The 17,686-nt window shown below is 39.6% G+C and overlaps 1 long non-coding RNA gene across 1 annotated transcript; it reads left to right on the forward strand.

Moving 5' to 3' along the window:
- The first annotated feature begins 562 nt into the window (after window positions 1-562).
- On the forward strand, window positions 563-7,862 carry LOC124172173. Its single transcript, XR_006868068.1, has 5 exons — window positions 563-1,971; window positions 2,064-2,132; window positions 2,214-2,372; window positions 2,462-2,514; window positions 7,643-7,862. It is a non-coding gene; the product is annotated as an uncharacterized LOC124172173 (long non-coding RNA).
- The last annotated feature ends 9,824 nt before the right edge of the window (window positions 7,863-17,686 follow it).

A 17,686-nucleotide genomic window follows, 5' to 3' on the forward strand; every position in this document is an offset into this window, starting at 1 on the left:
ATCGAAAGATTATTACTCCTGGAGTACGTATTTCGCGCTTTTAGATTTTTAAATGACAAAATCTATTTTTCGCGATTAAATGAAAAGAGAAAATTTTCAAGCGCGCGAAAACGCGACGTTAAAGTATGAATGCCGGGAAATATCTCCGTACGTCGTATTTCTGGTTCCCCCTCCCGCTCGGTGAGGTGACCTTGAGGCGTGGCTTAGCGCTGATACGTCGCAGGATGCTAGTGGATAGCTGAGTACCTTGCTGAATGGTAGCGCTTGGCTTAAAAAAGGTTTATTAATACCTTATCAAACGAAGAAAACTTTCCGACCTTAGCAAGTTTTAATAGGTGATTATTAAGACATGTTTCCCTGAGCTCTGTGCCTCATGCATGAATTGGTAACCTCAGACGATGTATAACTCCTATCCTCTCGTGTAGAAACTAGGTCCCTGTGACGTCATGCGGAGTGGAATCGCATGGGCGCCAATGTGGCCTTTTTCAAATGAGGATAAAATTTGACCCTTGCCATTCGTCTAAACCGGTATTTAAAAAACCAAATAATTTGTGTATTATGAATACACTAATGGTGGGTAATGAATCGCAATCAATGCCTTTCGTTTTCTTTGATGAAGGAAATTATCCTATTATATTCAATTAACTGAAGTGAACGCACATAAAAGGGAGAAAGGATTTGTACCTGTTCATCATCTCGCTGAGGGTCGTAATTCAGCCACACCTGATTTGATGCACACCATTCCTCTCTCGTTTCCGTTTTCACGGAACTTCGCCTAATTTTCAGATTAAGCTGCCTTTTACATTTGAATTAGGGTCAAGGTACCTCTTATAAGGTTGTCTAAACATGGCAAGGTAGCTTAATTACCCAGACTTCACACGTTACGCAATCCACAAGTACAATTTGGCAATTTGGCTTCGCGTTATTTGGTTTCGCTTGGACGTTGTTTTCTATGGTGCGCGCGCACGAATATTACGACCCCTTGTGCGCGCATGGTGGAAGCGTGGTGGCGTGGTATAACCGTAACCAACTGTAACGGTACATCGTGTGAGCTTGTGGGTCGTAGTTAAGGCACAGATTATAATTTTTACGAGATGGAAAACAGTAAAGAATTTTGGGCTTATGTCTTTTTTTAACTACACAAAAAGTACAAAGTGGTGCCTCACACGCTCGTTAAAATTTTTTTTCCGAAGACGGAAAGTGATTTCGATAAGGCGAGGGAATAAGAGATTAGGTGGCGAGAGTACGACCAATGTGACGGGAAGCCTAGTGATGCCTCCGATACGGACGATGAGGATTACTGGAGAGGGCAAATCCTGCACCTTAGTGTAGTAGGAGTCAGCTATTGGAATGGCTGAGTCAAAACTGAGGAAAGAGGAAGCTAGTACACCCGGTAAAAACTACGTTGGAGGATATTTCTCGGCCCGCTAAAAGCGATGTGTCTGGGAAAGCAAAGAGCAAGGAGTGTACAAATGTAAGTACAAATTACACACACATGAACTTCTGTTATGTTGGAAAGTGGAAGTCTGACCACTTTCTTAATAATTTCAAACATTTTATTGTCATTCATAACTATTTCTGACCATTTGTTTCTAGCAATTGTTTCCCTGGAAAATAAAAGTATGTTGATATTTGTTAATTTTAAAATTAAGGTAACTTCAGTCTTTTGACATGATTATCTGTGATTTTAATAGGCGAAAAAGGCAGCTGCACAGGAGAGTAGAAAGAGGAATTGGGTGAAAGCAATGGACGTGAAAGTAAAGGGCCAACGATGCATTGAGGTCGAGAGTTACAAAGATGATTCTGCCGAGACCATTGGTAGATTACGAAAAAAATGGAGTTCTGCGAAAATAGATTTGCTCAAGAAGAATGCGGAAATTGAGCAGTTGAAGGAGAGGAATCTAGAGTCGTTGATGCTGATCAAGGCTCTAAAAAGGGAAAACTTGGAGTTGAGAAATGTTAGATATTTAGGTAGGTATTAAATTTATTTGCTACTACTCATGGGATTGAATTATATTTATTTGTTAGTTACGTGGAGCTCATAAAAATTTTGTTTTCCCCAGGAGAAAGTGATGAGCAAAATCCCCAAAGGAATGCCTAAAAAGACCTGAGCAAGCTCTGGGGATAAGGTGGTATGTATGATCTTTTTACTTGGAATTACTTATATGATGCCTTTATGGGTTTTTCAATTGTTGATCACACCATTCCGCCAGATTTGAACTGCAACCCTAGTAAAGGAAAGGAACCAGGAGAGACAGCAGCTGCTGGCATTGTGAACTCTCCTACTTGATCGCAAGGGGAGCCACTGCTGGCTTCAAGTGCTTCCGCAGAACCCCCAAAGAAAGTAGCAGCGGTTGCTGCTGAGCCACATTGTATGTTAGTGTGTGCAATGAATATGCGTAATGATATCATGTAATACCTATGTTAGTATGCAGTACGGTAATGTTAATTCATTTTCCAGGCAGTAATGATGTGCAACAGTGGCCTCCATTCTTGCAGGAAAATGATGGCATGGTAAGTAAAATTCAGTGCTCTTTTATTGGTGAAGTAAGTGGCAGTTGTTTTTTTGCATCGTTTAAATACCATGGAGTGTTCTTATCCCTCGAGGGGAGCCTGGATATGAGATTTTACCAGTTATCTTTACTCGCCTCTGAAGTTGTGTGTTTACTAAAGTTAGCATTGGAGAGGTGACTTCGGAGCAAGTGTTTGACATGCATTCACTCAGCACAAACAATGATATGGAATATTTAACCCTTACTTTTCCACTTAAAGTTTTCTTAGTCAGTTACAGGTGTGTGCTTTGTGCAATTGCAATGAAAACCTTGATAAAGTTTTGATTATTTTGTAATACGGAATAGTGCATAATTTGAATAATAATGCATGATTATGGAATTGGAATGGGAGGCGGACTGTATTATGGAGATGCTGGTATTCAAAAAAATTATTTTCTTTAGTTAAAAGCTATCGCCAAGTAACAATGAAACTTCAAATTATTCAAGGAAAAGTTGCACTCTGTAGACTTGAATATTTAAGTCTCTTCCTAAAATTGACTCCATGTACCATCACTTTTAAACTTTACTCTGACTGGCAATTAACATACTGATGGTGTTGCAATTTTATTTCGATCCATGTTGGTTATGGTGTATGGATCACATGTAAGGCCTGGGGAGTTTGCAAGGCTAGACCGGTGCTTGGCAAGAAAGGTGAAGATCCAGAGATAAAATACTGTAAGAACGTGTGCTATGCTGGTCGGTGAAAAGATAATGGAAAGGAGCATAACTGGCAACACAGCTCCAAAATTCAAGGGCATCAATGAGCCGAAGAAGCAGTTGACTCCTGAAAAATACAAGGCTATATATCCTTTTCAGGCATCCTTTTCAGTCTTCAATTTGACCGCTTCCATTTAAGTGAAATTAATATTCATTATGTTCCCCCAAACACATTGTAGCATTTAATGAAGCAGGAAAGATCGAAGGTAATTCCTCGGAGAGATTTTAAAAAGTTGGTAGCTTGGCTCTTTTTGAGTGATCTCAGCTCTTTTCAGAGAGCTAGATATCACGAGTCGTTCACTCTGAACATGGCAGACTTTTGTTTACATCTATCGACTCGGGTTGATGTTTTAATATAATATCCACGACATATGATACATGGCAGCTTTGATATTCCCGGTGCTTCATCATAAAAATATCTGAGCAAACACGTTAAATATGAATTAGTTAAGCTGATCGGCATTAATCGTTGCGTAAGTAATAACAGAGTTCTCCGACGCCCGTCAATCGGTAAAGATGTATTCCTTTCCACTTATTCAAAGAATGACGAGGAAAACTTAATTCCAGATAAAAGTCCCATTTTTTCTCAAGAGCAAGAGAATACCGTCCAAGCCTGAGTAGGAGAGGTACTGCGAAGGCCAGCGTAGTGAAGTGAATATTTCGAGCTATTGCTACTTATTTTATTTACTGTTGCTATGCTATGCAGCGAAATATTTTATTTGTTACTGCTGTCTCTTTTTGTTACATATTTTTTATCATTCGGGGGGATGATGTGAAATGGAAGCTGGACATTTAAAAAAATGCGAAATAAGGTAAAATTAAAAGAAAACAACGTGGAAATTTGCGAAAAATGGCAATATTGATAATTTTTTATGCGTTTTAACACAATTTTCGGAGACAAATTCACCCCAAATCTACATATTTACCAAATTTATTACTGTTTTATGATTTTTCACCGCTCAAAACCCCTGGAAAAAATTTTAATGCGAAAATAATCCTTTATATTCCTCCAAATGACCGAAAAGAGTTAAAAATTGGAGGGGGAGCTCCCCCGAAAATGGTGGGCGATGGAGAAAAACGGATTTCATATTCGGATTTAGGAGGTCATTTGAGCATTTATAATCAGCAGGAATGGTGTCAGGGCCGATTTTCATGCTGTCCAGTGTTATTAATCTCGCACCTACCGCTTATCCTAGTGGGTATTCCATACCCTCACACACCCCGGTATTAGTTGCACCTAAACCCCACCCCCCCAGTCTTAATTCCTAGCTTCGCCCCTGAATGCCAACGCCGGGTTTCTCTCCACCCATCCATCCATACCCCTCCCTCATGGCGCAAATGACCTCAGCTGTCGGTCGCCTCCTCCACTTACCATACTGCCACCACTAATTTCAAAGTCACCCCTCTTAACCTTGGGGTTGGACGCGTGGAACAAATGAGTTAACATCATGCAAGAGGCCGTGAATAATACGACACCAAGTAGGTTCAAGTGTTTGAATGCCGATACGAAATGGTACAATGGTAACTTCCGCAAAGATCCGAAGAGACAAAGAGACATGTAAGCTCAAGGGAAGCGAGAAATGCTGGTCTTAGCTAATAGAAAATGCTATAAATGAGCGACAATTATTCAAAATCGAAAATGTGGCAAAGAAAACTATCAAGGAGAAATTGCGAGAGTGATGTTCCGGATATGAATGACGATGTTATTTTCAGAAACTATACAGGCAATGAGATCAAAGCTTCGCGGCTTTATTCCACACAGGCCCGGGTCCGAGAGATATTCGCACTCAAATATTTCACGTCCCCTGAATTCTCTTGAGTCTTCGCCTGATCACAGACAGAGGCGTAGCCGAGTGGTTGGATGAGCTCCTTCTGCGACTTTTGCTTTGTGCGTCCCGTTGGTGCCGTACAAGTTCAGTTGTTACCAATTTTGATATATATTATAATCAATATCACAATTGCAACCCATCCATGTTCGTTTTTTTTAATTTTCACATTAGTTAATGGATCTGAAATGAAACTCCGAGTTTTGCCGTACCACCCATAGTTTAGGGCGCATGTAAAGTCTCTTTCAAAAGTTTTACGACAAAATTTGTGACACCACTTCTGCTTCTCGAGGCATAGTTTCCCTTACCACTTTGGTTGATAATGGCTTCGATCCACAATGACTTCATTTGCGCGTGAAGATTTGTGTATACAGAAGGAGAATTCAGTTGCAAATTTATCATTTTGTTTCGATTTATGTAGGAAGTAATGATTATTTCGTGTGCCTTTACTGTGCACCTGCCCCAGTCATCAAAGTTGGTTTGAATTTTACGACTTATTATGCCGATCATGGTAGAACTTGAGGTGGCCTAGTGGAGCAAACGTGCAGGTAAATCGGTGGCCGTGTCAGTTAGAGACCCCGTTGAGGAGGATTTTATTTGTAATTTATTTTCAGATCGTAACTTGTTTTGCTTTTCTTAATGATTTCAAATGATTTTAAATTCTCTGCTACAGCTTTATATAATATTTTGACGGTGATGAATCGCTTAGAATTCAGAAAGAGGGCAAGGATCATTTTATCCTTATTTTAATTTATTTTAATAATTGTTTTTAACTTTATTAGTTATAAATTGTTTTCCATTTTTTTATTGTGGGTTTTACAGATTTCCTGTAGTGAACACCATGTTGTTCACCCGCCTCATGAATTAAGTAATGGAGTAATTTTTAACACCGCCAACCTCAAATTAAGAAAATGAGGGATATCCGGTGAAGGAGGATGTGACATTTTTCAGTTTACCACCTCCGCAATTTCTGGAACTAAAATTCCTCCGAAATCCTCCAAACATCTGCCGAACTTATGTGCAAATTTTTTTTCGAACGGTTTTCGCCCAATTGGTTTTCGCACAAAGGCCTTCGACTCAAAGACTCGGAGGCTCTCCGTCTTGGAACTCTGTTTCCGAACTCCGCTCTCCGAACCTGCAATCCGAACTAGCCATACCAGGAGATCAAGACTTATACAGTAACTATGGCAGATGAATACCTGCTATCTACCTCTTGATATCCAGGGGAAGTTGGAGCTGAGGCATAAATTGCAGCCTGGAGTGAGAAGTCCTCCACTTTTCACCTATCAAAACTCTCTCTCCCTCCAATGCCTCATCCTACCATGTCTTTCCACTCCTTGACTACATTGGCTGGCCTGACCTGTTGATCACACCACTTGGCTTTGTCTCCATCCAGAAGATAGAGGAGAGGAAACCTGGCGCTACGCTGTTACCCGTTACCCCTGCTTGGACGACGAGAACTGTTCCAGAGTTTTCCTGTCAACACGGGCGCTTCCAGGGAAAATTGGACTGTCAGGGCCGACCGGGATTTATGGGGGTTTCCCTCAGCCTCGAAAAAGTCTCCCTCCTTCGGTCTATTTTCCCATCTACTCTCGCATTGTGTCTCGTTCCGAACTCACTCTCGCATATCGGGAGTTACGATAATCTCGAACCTCTCGTGGGGAACACATGTAAGGAATATTTTCGGAATACCCCTGAAGAAGTTAGGATTTGTCAAGCGCATTGTGGGAATATTTTCGGATGTGAAAGTAAAAGAAAGGTTCTACCTCGCACTCGTCCGACCGCACCTTCATTATGTAACGAGCGTATGGGATAATGTGCCGAAAGACTTAATACCAGAACTGTATAAAATACTAAGGAAGGCTGTGCAAGTCGTCAAAAACCGCTACGGGCGTACAGACTGCGTTACTCAGATGTTAAGAGAACTAGGCTGGGAGCCGCTTGTGACTCGGAGGCTGCACGCTAGGCTTAGATTGCTTGAGCAATTGAGAATGAATATCTGTAAGAGCGACACAGAAAACATAATATTAGAGCCACTCTATGCTTCCAAATCCTATAGAAGCGATAATTTCAGAGAGATATTTTGCTCAACGGATAAATATGAGAATTCTATTTTCCCCGAACCATAAAGGACTTTAATAAACGCTAGTCCCAACTTCGTTAGAGCACATCATTGTTCATGTGTATACAGCTGGTGTCCTAACATCCCCTGCCACACGCCTTTTAGGCGGCTTGCAGGGCATTATGTAGATGTAGATATAAGCTTTAGACGCAGAATCATCGCTCGAACTACTCCAACGGCGATTCTCAACTTATTCTTGGTGCAGACGGACACGCCATTCGTACTTAGTATTTGTATTGATTGAAGTTCGTTTTTCAGATTATTAGCTGTTGATGGCTACATTCGAAATACTTGTTATGTTAAATTTTTTCACTATCATATAATAGTTGATAATTAACATAAGATGTATTTTTTTGATACAATTGTTTCTCGTGGTGGTAATTATTCTCATTTTGTGTCGTTTTTCCCTCACCTGGTCGGGACAGACGAAAGGAGTGCCATGTGTTAGGCCTTACGTTGTGAATTGCCAAGATTTGACAACACAACGCCATATTACTACGTACCAGTCATCCTGGCTGTTTGTCTCTGACGCATCAGCAGTTGATGGGGTGCATCAGTCTTGGCTCTGCGGCTCCTGCTCTCCTGGATTCGGGTCTGGACGCATTGGAACCACTTCTTCCAGGTCTTCGAGCGCAAGACTACATACTTCTGAACGAAAAAATGCATACTACTTCTTTAATATTATTTCGGGGCCATTTTTATTTATAAAAGCGGGATTTTAATCAACCAGACTCACCCATTGGTTGCTGAAGGGTAAACGCTTTCCTGGCGTTCAGCCTGTGCCCACTGGCCTCTTGTCAGTGTATTTACAGCTCCATCCACTACCTCCGGAGTGTGCAGAGGATGTTCGCTTCAACTATGAAATCATTATCCACAGAGGATGATTCCTCCTTGATTTTTGAAGTTGCCAACTTGAAAAATGACTTATTCGGGATCGTATTTACCCTGTGGGAGAAATTTTTCCATTCAATCAGTGTCTCGGATTCATTTTTCTTTCTAAATAACATAATATGAACCACTGACGCCCAAGGCTTTTAGTTCAATATTTGGTGATAATTCAAGTGGAGACAAACTCAAATGAACACTAAATGAATAATAGATAAAATGATACCACTGTGGCAATCAGCGGCGCAGCGAGGGGGGGTTTTGAGGGGATAAACCCCCCGAGCTAAGAGAAATTTTGAAGTTAAATCCATTTTTCTTTTTTGGATCAGTATTACGTATAGAATAGTGTTAGGATTAATCAAATATCCCTCAGGAAGCCGTAAAACTCGCCATTTTGAACCATAATTCTTAAAAGTTCTTTCCGTTTATATTTTGTTGTTTCATTGCCCATTTCCTTCTTTGTGTAATATGTGACTGCAAACGTGTGTATGATTTTGCGTAGTATTGTAAGAAAAGGGAGAGTATTTTTTATATTTATTTTAATATTCCTATCGTCAAATACATGCAATGTTTAATTAATGAGTACTTATTCAATGGAGATTTGCGAGTGCATGGAAAGCTTGTATGACGTTCAATTACGAACTAATAGGAAAGAAAATATTTCAATTTTTATTTCGTTTGTACCCTATTGTTCGCATTATTCTGATAAGTTTCGCTAATTCATTTACGCTGGCATTAGAAGTATGAATCCTATGTGTTTCTGTGTATATCAAGAATTTTGTGATCAAATGAAATCTGTGTGAAACAAAAATCTCTCTTCGGAAGTTCTCTTTCTTTCAAACGCACGAGTCATGGAAGGGTCTCAAAATTCCTTGACCCATTTTCCCACTGCTTCCCCTCCCTACATACCATCAAGGTGCTGCGGCATCACCCGTCCGCCGCCACGCCTTCTCTGCACTGCCCACGCACCTCATACACTACCACCTAATATTTTTTCCTTTTATGAAGGAGAATAATTGTGTTCTCATATTTATGGGGGTTCCGGACCCTCGCCATCGCTTCACCACTGCCTTGAAGTGGTGGAGGCCCCCTTTCACAAGACTCAATCTTTCAAGAATGTGCCGTCGCCCCTTTTATCTCCATCGTGTTTATCTCTTATCGTATTTGCATTCTCCTTCTGTCCACCACATATATCCTACTCTAACCACTTTTGATCTTCCTTGAAAATTCGCGATCGCCTTCTCTAGACGGATTTCTGTGTGCGTGACCACTTACTCTTGTCTCCCACCGAACGTGCAAAGGAATTGAAATAGATCAGAGAGATGGCATCGATGGCAAATTGAGCCGTCTCGTGACAACGGAAAAAAACTATATTTTATTTCTTTACGATCGTGTCTTCAGTCACGCACACATTCATGAAATATTTAGTTTTGAAACATTTAGATAAAGCAGTTTTAATTTGTACAAGAGTAGGCATTCCGTTTTTATTAATTTCAGCTAACAGAGATTGCATGGAAAAGCTATTTGATACACTATTACTTATTACTCTTCAGTATATCTCATTACACAGTTACAATTTGATGTCTTGCTGTAAATGACGAGTCCAGCCACAGCAAAAGCATGACTTCATTTCTTACTTTAGTTATCTGGTAATAACAGCTTAAACCATTGTTTAATATCCGCATATCCGTGGACTAAATCACGCGCTCATCCATAAAAGATCCTCTTTTATAAAATTTGTAGTACGCAGATACAGGTGTGTCTTACGTTTTATTTAAGTTATCACTAATAATGCTATTTTTTCAGATACAGATTTTTCTGTGACAACGCAGCGAGCTGGCATATATGACGCCATAAATTTTCAAAGACGGAGATTCTGATTGGCTCGCGAGCCGTTGCGTCGACGCAACGGCTCGCGACCCAATACCCTGCGAGCCACCCCTAGGGTGTTTGGCAGGGGGTGATGAATCACCAGCATGCAGCATGCATTTGGGCTCCTACATGCACATCACACCGTCCAAAAAACGTTCCATAAACTAACAAACTTTCGTAACGACCTCTCACATACCTGGCAGCTCTTCTTTGCATGCGTTTTAATTCTGTTATTAAGCCTTTTTCATGATGGTCCCAAACACTGGCAGCGTATTCTAAATGGGGTCTAACGAGGCAAAAGTAGCTAATCTCTTATTTTGTCGTCACACTTTCCTAATATTCTTTTAACAAAACCCATTTTACGATTAGCTAGACTGGTTATCTCTCGAATACGTTTATTCCACAATAGATCATTATTGAGTCTAACTTCTAGACATTTCACGGATTCAACAGTCTCTAATTGGGTACCCCGAATTGTAAAGCTACGTTGTAGGGGGTTGTTCTTCTTCCAGAAATTCATTAAGACGCATTTTTCCAAATTTAATTCTAACTGCCAAGCATTTCACCAAGCTTGGATAGCAGCAAGGTCATTCGTTAGTTCATCTATATCTTTGCTGGAACGGATTCCTCTGTAAACTAAAGCGTCGTCTGCAAATAATCGTAACTTCCTGTGAACTACTTCGCCATTGTTGTTTATATAGAGAAGGAATAGGAGTGGGCCAATGACACTACCCTGAGGGACGCCAGAAGTGACTCTTACCCCTCATGCGTGACTATAAATCTCGGTGGTCGTTCTCTCAGCGTATGCGACATAGCGTTTGTGTCGTCCGATTGCCATGCCTCAAGCATGCGCGACACACCCTATGCGTCTGAAAGTTTCATTAGGTATTCCTATCTCTTAAGCTTCCATATATGTACTTTTAGTGAGTATATATGTGAGGCACATCTGCCTGCTATCGTTCTGTGCCCCTGTGTGGTCTGTGTTTGCGTTCTCGTATTTTTTTCTAGCTGATGTCACGAAAGAAACGCTTCCTCTAGGATCAGCGTCTGGTGGATGCTAATGAAAGATATCCTTCCACTCAAGCTCTGGTTTATGTGCTTTCTTAGCGATTGTGTGTGACGTGTGGGGATGCTGAATGCTTTCGTCTCTGGTTCATTATCATCTGCTTCTCTGCCTCATCGTTTCCTTTCTCTTTCATTGAGGCAATGATAGTGAAGGCATGGATCACTCAATGCCTCTCGGAGCCTCAAAGGCGGGCCAGCATCCCCACATCTTGGCATCATATTTACAACGTTTGAGGCAAAGGGTTGGGGTGTTTTCACCCCTAAGCTTGCTTTGGTTATTTTTTTATATTTTTTTTCAGCCTTGAATCCACTCCACATCTGTACCCCTCTTTAGTTGACCATGGCTTCTTGCTCGCGTGAGTTGTTCGATGAGCAAATGCTTGACGCTTTGGAAGAAGGGAGTGCAGAATGCTCAGATACTACTTAGGAAATTTCATTTGGATACTCTCTGGATTCTAGTTCCGAAAAGAGTGATGGACCTTCTCATTTTTTCTGAGAATCTTCAAGCAAATAATTGGCAAGAGATTGAAAGTGGTGACCCTCGTCAACCTTTTGCATGTGAATTAGTTGGAAAACAAATACTGCCTGTTCCACGTATAGATGATCCCCTGCCATATTTTGAGTTATTTTTTGATGATGAAATAATTTCAATCATAGTGACTGAGACAAACAGCTACGCAGAACAGTTTTTTGCTTGTGAGAAAAAGAAAATTACGAAGCAAAAAAATGGCACTTCCAAAGGTGGGTCCCCACAACTACGGGAAAAATAAGTGTGTATTTAGGTTTACTGATGTTGATGGGAATAATTCAGAAACCAAGCCTCAGAATGTATTTTTGCAGAAATAATTTATTAGAGACTCCTTTTTTTCCCAATGTTATGAGTGAGCAAAGATATCAATTGCTCACCAAATTTCTCCATTGTGTAGGTTATACCAACAAGGAAGTTGTAAAATAGGATCCAAAACTGTATAAAATTTTACCAATTAGTGAATACTTGAAAAATTAGTTCCAAAAAGTACATATACCAAGTAAGGAAATCAGTGTAGATGAGTCTATGTTAATGTGGAAAGGTAGACTGTCATGGGAACAGTATATTCCCATGAAAGCTTCCGGGTTTAGGATAAAATTGTTTGAACTTTGTGACAATGCAAGATATTTACGGAATTTTAATATTTACTGTGGCTCAGGGACAAAATTGGGCTGTAAAATAACAAAGGATGCATCTTTTTCCAATAGTCATACTAAGCTTGTGTGAGAAACTATTAGACTCTGGTAGATGTGTTTATATGGACAATTTTTACAGTAGTCCCGATCTTTTCCAGAGGTTAGTACAGAGGACAACAGATGTTGTTGGAACCATGAAAATCACACAAAGGTATGCAAGTAAACCTCAAAAAGAAACTAAAGAAAGGAGTAGTTGTTAGTGCAAAGTGTGAGAAATTGGTTGCTTTAAAGTGGAAGGATAAACACAATGTTGCATAGCTGACTACAAAAAATTCAAAAACAAATGCAACCTGGAAGTCGAAAGGGCGGGCTAGAATGCATAAATAAACCTATGCGTGTAACAGAATATAATAAATATATGGGCGGTGTAAATTTAAAAGTTAAACTATTAGAATCGTTGTTGCTGGAAAGAAAAAGGACAAAAGTGTGGTACAAGAAATTATTCAACTACTTAGTTAATACAGCTGTTGAAATGCTTACATTTTATACTGTAAGGTTGGTAATAACAAAGATCACCTAGCATTCAGAATGAGCTAAGTGAACAAAATAATTGCTAAGTATCACGGACAGAATTTAGAAGAGAGCAAAGGACGGCTCTCAAATATCAAAACGGAATGATCGCAACTGACCGGGCAGCAATTTGTTCAACAAAACTGCAAACTGAGACATTAAAAGTTGGAAGAAGAAAGTGTATTGCGTGCACAAAAAACGCAAAGAGAAAAGAGACAAGATATAGATGCAAAAACTGCCCAGGAACTTTGCTTTGAACCCTATTTTGAGCAGTATCACATACAAGTAAGCTATTAACCACCATATAAGGGGAACAGGAAAAAGTTGATGGCTCTGAAAATTTTGAAGTACGTATTCCATCTTATAATATTTTAACAATAGCTTATATAATACATACTTTTTTGAATTTTTTTGTGATAATGAAGCAAAAAATATTTACCTCATGTCTGCACAAAATCTTAAGTGCCTCTAAAATAAAGCATCCAGGGTGGTTTAAATGCCTGTGATTAAAGCACCGTATAGGGACGGAATAGCGAGGATGCATATGCTGTGCACGCTTGAGGGGTCTTCTTAGATATTGGTCTTTTAATTATCTTTGAAAGCAGTCTGGCCAGGTAGGCAATCACCAAGGGCCCCCACAACACTCGCGTCAATTGTAAAGCGAATATGAAAGGTCTAATAAAATGAGACTGAAAACCTGAGCCTAAGTTTTTTTTAGAATTACAAAAATTCTGTGTTTTGATTAACCATTTCATTAACAACATGGTGTAAAGCGACTACAAAGAAATTATGAAATAAAGGTGTCAGATGAAAAAAGAGAACCGTACTCTTTTGGATATGGTCATTTGAAAAGGTTATTTAAGATCCCAGGGCGAATTTCACCGAGCTGATTCACTTTTTAGATAAAAGAACATTATACAAGGGTGGTGTTTTGTCAATATCCAATCGTTCAACAGAAACAGGTGACGAGTGACAGGCAGGTACCGTAAAGATAGGGCAACTGCCTGTCTTCTACACCACACCCTCAGGTCATGAGCAATCATTTTTGGCAGAAATGTTATTCAAGTAACAATTATCAACCACACATTACCTAAAAATGTAACAAACGCAAAAAGACTCATGACTCTGCCTTGAAACATGGTCGAAATATGGATTTTTCTTTCAATCTCTCTATCGTAGTTCTACAATCAAGTTTGAGAGAATTCTACGACTTTATGACGAAATTCACGGCTATTTCCAGGTTTTTTCACTGTAGACCAAATTCACGGCTAATTCACGGTTTTAAGGTTTTCACGATTGAACCCTGTCAAAAGTAGTAGCAATTGTATAACTTGCATAGCCACAATTCATTCTCCTGCCAAAGATGCACTGCGGAGATACAGCCATAGAACTTGCCGAATGGGTATGGTATTGACATGTCTTGACCTTTACCTGATAAAATAAAATTTTTAATGCAATATGGATTGGGTGTGAAAAAATTTGAACCATTGCATAAACATCAATTCAAAAGAAAAGAAGATGCATGCTGACTTTTGGAAGTGTTCTGATCCATGACTACGCCCATTATCTCAGTGCTGACGCTGCCCAACTGCTCCTTGAGCAATTTCAACAGGATATTATCGATCAACCACTCTGCAATGTCGATCTAGTGAAGCGTTAATTCCATCTATAAAATGAAATGAAGATGTAGCTAGTAGGCAACTATTTTCAAGCAGGCGAAGAGCTTCAAGGTAAAGGCAAAATTCATTGGAAGTCATTCACGGCAACATCCTATGAAGAAGGTCCACCAACAAAGCTAGTCCACCAACACGACCGATTCCTAAATCGTCCAGGTGATTATGTCGAAAGGACACCAAAAGTGTGCTAAATATTTTGGAATGAAACAATTTTTAATCAATAACTTTGCCTTCTGTTTACGACCCATCGTAGGTTAAAAACATCCCTCGTACATAAATTTCATAAGCTGTGAAAGCCCCCCCCCCGGTGAGAGGCCCAGTCAAGGGCCCCAATTACCTCACACCACCCCTGCTAATCTTTCTTGTATACCCCTTCTGTCCACTTCTCTCACCCTGATAACTTATTAATCTTCATTGGAAATTTCTCATCGCCAGTGACTTTACATGAATTAAAACAAAATTGGCTCAAATGGATACCACGGTTGGACATATCACTTATCTGGTTTTTGTGACATTGATTTAAATTATGAATTCGTGATTTAAATTATCCACCATAATGGCCCTACTCACGTACAAATCATGTCCAGTTTCTTTGATAAAAAAGAAGTCTAGATGGATATTAGAAGCGGTCTCATATCATATTATACTGTAGCACAAATTAAATGTCTTTCAGTTACTACACATTGTATATTTTTACTTTTGCAAACATGGAAACATACAAAAATTGTTTTATTAATTATAGACCAATGTTGGATTCAACAGATTACTGAATGTGGCTGTTTGGAATTCATTAATATGAACTACAGCCAAAATTATGCCAATAAAACTACTTATTTTAAGGAAAGCAGCAAAAAAATCAGTGCTTCTGAGAAGGGTGCATCTTGTGTGAAATCGTAAATGATGGTGCAACTTTGGAGATAGTGAGTTCACCTTAAATCTTACGTTAGCAAAGGAAGAGAAGTAGGAGTTCAGTAAAGACATCGAGGCGGACACTATTTCCCAATTTACGTGCACACTCCTAAAATCGTGTCAATAACACTTGGCTGCTTAACATGTGAGTTAGGTCAGGTGGGGTATTTCTTAGACTCCTAGTTAAACCCTACATAATTGAATCATACCTATAAAATGATGCAAGCCCATACAGGGTTCCCACTCTACCTGAATAATGTTTTTTAATGAATTTCGTCAAATTCACGTTCCGTTAATAAGCAAACAAAAAGGAAATCACTGGCCGTATATCAACAGAATATTAACGTACGCGACAAACGGCCGTGAATGTTAACGCCGCGACGAAAAGTGATATCTGTTATGACGTGATCTATCATTTGAATATTTCAGGGCCAACTAAAGGACCAGCCCATCCGCGCTCTTGCCCGGACGCCGAATCCCCTTCCGACCTTCTTCTGTCCGGGTACCGGAAGTCCTTTTCTCATTCCTCGCCGAGAGATTGGTTTTTGGCACACGTTGTCATGAAATTTTTTACCGTCGCCGCCGCATTCTGAAGTAGTCCGCCCAGCATTCTCACTAGGAAATCACGTCGTTTCGCAGACTTCGCGTTTCATTGTGCCCTAAACGGAGTTTTTCTACGGAACGCTACGAGCATTGTATTATGGAGAGAGGGAATTCAATGAAAATTTCAAAATTACGCTCAATTTCTTTTTTTTCGCAAAAGTCACATTTTTATTTTTTTATAATATTTAGCAAGTCATATGTTATAAGAATGATAAATCAATTTTCTAAAATATATTATATGGCGTATTTACAATTATTTGCCATAAAATATGAAAACATACGAAAATTACTTAATTATAAGCTAATGATGGATTCGACAAGTAAAACAAGGCGGCTGCTTGACATTACCACATTCCGGGGAATTTTCTGAGCCATCGACGAGGGCAGGCAGAAGAAAAATGTAGCAGTGACCTTTGGAATACCATCATTCACCCTGACATCTATTTTATACAACTGAGGAAAAACAGAAGAAACTGTATATTTAAGCTGCACAAATAAAAAAAATGCGGGCAGTGAAATAAGAGGATGAAGGAATTACGTTAAGACATATGAAACTTTTGTACTTCCCTCCAAACACTACTAGTAAATTACAACCCTTAGACTAGAGAATTATTTCTTTGGTCAAAAGGCATTATCGAAAACAGCTAGTGATTTATTTTTTATGGAGAGTGAATAGTGAAAATGACATTAAAAGTGCTCACGGAACATCCTTCAGACCATGCACAGGCTGTGCCTTTCGTGGAAGGAGTTAATATCCTCAATTTTTGAGAAATTCTTCATCAAGGCTGGGATTACGGGTGGTAACAAACAAGAAGACAGTGAGATATTTGAGAATGAACCAACATAGTACGATAAAATCAACAAAATAGTTGACACAAATTCAACATTTGAAGATTTTGTAAATGTTGATAGTGATTTATTCATATGTTCCCCACATGAGTTGGAAGATAGTGGTGAAGGAGATGTACTATGGGGGAAAAAAGTATCCCGGCAAAGTTTGTGCCACCACTATCGCATCAAGGGGTAGTGGGTTTCCTTTCCAGTGGGTTGTTATTCTTTGGTCAGTGAGGGAAGTTCAAACAAGGCAAACCATTTCTTACCTTCGTCGTCCAAAAATGCGACCCACTACCGAGTCTCCCGCAACTCAGAGCATGACTGGCGATGAACTCCGTAGAATTTGAGGCGCATTCGACGGAATCATGTGCGCGCATTGGAAACGCTCCTCTGAATTTTCCTTCGCATATCTCATCGAAACGACAAAAATCACTATGGGTCATAGCAAGCTTTCCCTTAACGTAAAGAAGGCAATCAACGAGAATATTCAATGGGCCACGCATTTGAATGCAGTTGGTTTTGAAGAAGTTTTAGCTTTTCCGGAAGGACTGCCGTGCACATTGCCAGAACGCGTCAGAGAAGACCTCCACCTGAGAAGTGACCGGGTAGCTCCTAAGTTTACAACCGGAGATGTTGATGCTGACATATAATACATCAAACTGCTGCTAAGATTTCGAATTTAAGAAAAGGAGAGACATTGTCCCAAGTGAAGTGTGAATTCATTGGAGTATATTTTTCGTCCACATTAATTTAGATATTTTATGTGACTCTTATCTATTGTCAAAAGTAATTTGACACCAAAATAGCATGCAGTTTTAATTTTACGAAACTGGCTTCCCAATACATTAAAAAGAAAGTGAGGTATCAAATTGCAGAAAATAAAGTTTTTTT

Source organism: Ischnura elegans, assembly GCF_921293095.1.
Source record: "Ischnura elegans chromosome 13 unlocalized genomic scaffold, ioIscEleg1.1 SUPER_13_unloc_1, whole genome shotgun sequence".
In the NCBI taxonomy this organism is placed as follows: domain Eukaryota; kingdom Metazoa; phylum Arthropoda; class Insecta; order Odonata; family Coenagrionidae; genus Ischnura; species Ischnura elegans.